Genomic DNA, 4696 nt, shown 5'->3' on the forward strand with positions numbered 1-4696 from the left:
AAGGGAAAATAGGTGGAAATTCAAAAATCAAGTGAAAAAAGGTAACATTTCTTAAATTTGTCTTGTGCTTTACCTTTCCCATGCATTTTCCATCATTTTTCATGGTTGAATCATGTGATTTGAGGATGATTTCAATTCTGGTCATATGGGTTTAGAGAGAGAAAGTTGTTAGATAAATTTGATTTTGAGCTATGTTAGTGTTTAGTGTTAGTTTAGCATGTTTATGAGTAAAACAACAAGAAAAATATTTATCTTCTCCATGAATTTCTCTAGGCCGAATCTAGCCAATGGTATGTGAGGATGAGGTTGACTTTATTTTAAGAGAATTGGGTGGAAAAATGATGAATTATGAGGTTGGAAATTAAATGGGAATTTTCGGTGCAATAAATTGAAATTTTTACCCACTAGGGGTAAAAGCGTAATTTATAGTCCGGACTGATAAATTGGACCAAATTCACAGTCATTGAGGTATTGTGGATATAATTGGATAATTGAAATTGAAATGGATGGAATTGGAGTCGAATTGGGGATTTTAGGAATTTACACCGTGTATAGGCGAGTTAGGTCGGACACCGCAATTAAGCGATTGTCTAGACATTTCAAATCCTATCTAGTGCATACGCATGGATAAGAGCCTGAAATAATTTATGATAAATTGACACAATTTATTGAATTTTGTGTCATGGATTATGGATAGGTGGTGAGTCAATTGTTTCGGGTAAGAGACTGCACCCGAGGGCGGAAGATAGGAGTATTTCTACTCCTAATACTGTGAGTAAACTTATTATCGTCTTAATTATCTAGAGTAGTTTTATACAACTGTGTGATTTTATGAAAAATGGGTTTAAATGGTAAATTGCTATGTTTTAAGAGAAATTGTGATTTTATAAAATGATTTTATAAATTTTCTGGAAAATCGAATATTGGTTTTGAAAATAGAGTAATTGGAGACTGCTAGTTTGTGTTGCAAATTTATGGTTTTGAATTGAATGGCTTATGACAATAAATGAGCATGAATGGCTAAACTGATTTTGGTGTTAGAATTATTTATACTGTGTATTCAGCCTTGAGAGGCTAGGTTGCGATAAATTGCCATGTCATGCTAGAATGAATTTTATTGATTGGTGGATTATATATTAATTATTTACTGCAGAGGGGGTTCCGTGGACCAGCCTATTAGAGGGGCACGGTAAACTCCATTATATTATTACCTCGAACGGAGAGGCGCGTAGGGTATCTCCTGGGGTAAAGCTTAGGGTTCACTTCACGCCAAACCACCACGTGAAGGGGAACTCAGCCAACGCCAAGGAACGGCTGTATTTTTCTCAAACAAAAATATATTTTAAGTGTATACAAAATTTTAACAGCCTTGGCGGACTCGGTTGGATGCCCTGCGCAAGGTATCACCGAGTATGAGTTTTGGCACGAGCCAAAGTTTTAAGAAATTCATAAGCCAAGTTGATTACTCGATTTTTATGGATTGATTTTATTTGGTTGAAATGAGTTGAATGGTAATGAAATTACAGTATGATGATTTATTTTAATTGTCTCCATTTACTCGACTTTAGATAGTTTAGATGGTATCTGTTAACTCACTGAGATTTTATAATCTCACCACCCTCATTTCCTCACATTTCAGGCTCAGGGAATTTCGTAGTTAGCTGACTTGAACAAAGACCTTCATTTGGACTCAAATCGGTAAAAACTGTAGGTTTCCAGCTTCCGATGCATTTTGGTTAGATTTGGGCCCACGTGTCACTGTAAAAAGAAATTTTATACTTTGTTTTGCTTTTTAGTATATATGAATATAATTATCTTTTACGCTATAAGAATTATTTACCGATAGTTTTATGAAAATTATTTTACAAGAAAATAGTTTATTTTATTGAATATTTTTATCATATTCCAATGGTCAAATTTTCACTTCAATGAACGTTTTAGATACTTAATTTTTTTTTTCTCATTAAGTATATATTTTCGGCTTACCTACTTCATTTTTAGCAAGTTTCGAGGTTTTCGACAAAACTGACAAAAATGCCCCTGTGAGCAAAAAAAAATATTATGTTATGATTTGATTTGGGAATGATTTGTAATCCTTCGTATTTTGATTATTTGATAACTATTGCTCACCAGGGAAGTGCGAAAGCTGATACGAAGCCTTGCGAGGTTTCGATCGACATTCGTGGTGAAGAATGTTTGTCGAGGCTTCGCGGCGGTTGTCAGGGCTCGATAGGGAGTTCCGGGTCGTGACAGCTTTGTGATGAGGGGGTAGAATGGAAAATGACTAAAGGTATTCTAGTATCTTTTAAAGCTAGCACTATGAAGATAGTTCATAAGCTATGGTATCACTTTTTGGCTGCACAGCTGCTTCCTGTGAAACATATTAGTGACGTCACACGAGATCGAGCTATTCTATTATATGCCATTATTTATGGGATGTTAGTTAATGTGGGCCAGGTGATATTCACCAGTATTGCTTAAGCTGCTTGTTTATCTCATGATGGACTATGGTACCCACCATTAATTACAACATTGTGTAAGAAAGTGGCTGTCTAATGGGATAAAAATGAAGAGATCTTGCAACCTAAAGCACCATTGGATGCTGGCATTATGAATCGGTTTTATGCCTGCGAGTTGTTGTTCTAGGATGTCAGTCAATGTGGGCCAAGTGATATTCCCTAGTATTGCTCAAGTTGCCCGCTTTCCTCACGATGGACTATGGTACCCCTCATTAATTATAGCATTGTGCAAGAAAGTGGGTGTCTAATGGGATAAAAATTAAAAGATCGCGCACCTAAAGCATCATTGGACGACGGCATCATGAATCGGTTTTATGCCCACGAGTTGTTGACTACCGGAGGTAATTTTTCTTCTGTTCCACATCGTCCACCACCTTAGAGGCCACCTCCACATTTATCCATGTCATAGAGGATGGAATGGCTGCTGCTTCGCATGGATCATTAGGCAACCTATATGCAGTCTATGGAGTAGATGATGCGTGCCTATGTCGAATATGTTGGTATGGACATGAGCACTTTTCCTACACTCTTAAATGACCCTACCGTAAAGGACTTGCTTGCTGATGATGAGGATGAGGATATCTAGTAATGCTTCGACAAGTCAGGGGAGTACCTTTCTCTCGTCCTTTTTGTTTACATTGAGGACAATGTTTATATTATGTTTAGGGAGCTTTTATATTGCATAGTAGTGTCATGTAGGACTTTTTTATGTTAATTACTTTTACGTAGTATTGCATTTGCATTTGAACTAGAATTAATTGTGCTAGTTGTTTAATTTACTTATCCAACGATGAGAACTCAGGTATATTCCTATCTTGACTCTTTGAAACATGTGACTATTGTTTGAAGGTTATGTAAATTCTCATGCTAAGCTTTATTGTTAGGATGAAATTTCTACATTTTGAGTACTATTTTTTTATTTAGATTCATTGTATGTATTTAGAGAAGATTTAAGTGAATGTGACCTTTTGACTTATGTTTTAAGTTCTAGAATTTGTTTGATTCTTTCTCAAGACGAAATTCTAGGTTATACGTAGTTAAAGAGATGATTTAGGCCATTTTTGGATCGATTGAGCCTTTTGTAGTCGTCTTTTACATAAATTATCCTTAGTTTTCCCCTTTGAGTCTAATGACACCTTTTCTTTGTCTAAGCACTTAAGTTTTAGCCTAGAGACTTGTATAGATATTTTTAACAATTCTACACCCCATATACCTAAATGTATACGTCAATTTAGGAAGTGTTACGATGAAAAGTTCAAAAAGATAATTGTATTCATCTCACTACCCAATAAAAGAAACAAGTTTAAGGGTGTGTAATTGAGAAAAAGAAAAAGGGAAGAAAAGAATGAAGTGTTGAACAAATGAAAATTTGGATGAAAGAGGTACACTAAGTGAAGCAAAATAAAGCTCTGAATAGGTCCTAAATTGACTATGTGCTTAGGGTGATTTAAGTTATACATTATCCCATATCCAACCTTAACCCCAGCCATATATTACAAGCTAATTAAAGTCCTATTGATCCTTAATTTAGTGTTAGTCTATATTAGTGGAGAGAGAGATGAAAAGCAAACTTATGAAATTTAATTACTAATTTGAATTTTGCATGAATATAAACTTATCCGGATTGTACAATGTTCTAAGTGAAAAGATTGCGCACGCACACACATGGAATTTCGCTTAATGATAAGCTAGCATTTGAATTGAGACATGCACTTGAATAATATTTGTATGTGGATTTGAGTTTTGAATGTGAAGTAACTTTTGAGGAAATTAAAGGAAATGAATGAAATGTTGCAATTGAATTTTAGTTGAGTGTTTTTAATGTTTCATGTTTTAGTTCTTTGTTTTGCTTGAGGACTAACAGAATTGTAAGTTTAGGGGTGTGATAACTCTATTATATAGAGTTATTTTTAACACATTTTGGGGACTTTAGTGGCTAGACCCTTGAGTTTAGGACTAGATTTTAACCTTTTCAAGTTATTTTTCTAGTGTAAGTTAGATTTTATATTGATTAGTTAAATTAGTTATTGTTAGTTTAATTTCACTTTAATTTATTTTAGGAAAAGTTATTGTCGATTTTTCTCATGGTTTTGTGTAGAATATGATGAGCAAGGTGAAAGAAAGATATGATAGCATAAGTGAGGAGAAAGTGTCACTCATACATGTTGCAGTAATTT

At 34.5% G+C, this 4696-nt stretch overlaps 1 long non-coding RNA gene across 2 annotated transcripts; it reads left to right on the plus strand.

Annotated features, from left to right (window-relative positions):
- On the plus strand, window positions 1–1751 carry LOC108660804. 2 transcript variants are annotated; one of them, XR_001926497.1, is made up of 3 exons: window positions 1–41; window positions 698–771; window positions 1640–1751. It is a non-coding gene; the product is annotated as an uncharacterized LOC108660804 (long non-coding RNA). The 2 variants fall into 2 exon arrangements; XR_001926496.1 differs by lacking the exon at window positions 1640–1751 and adding an exon at window positions 1154–1193.

Source organism: Theobroma cacao, chromosome 2 (assembly GCF_000208745.1).
Source record: "Theobroma cacao cultivar B97-61/B2 chromosome 2, Criollo_cocoa_genome_V2, whole genome shotgun sequence".
NCBI classification, from domain to species: Eukaryota; Viridiplantae; Streptophyta; class Magnoliopsida; order Malvales; family Malvaceae; genus Theobroma; species Theobroma cacao.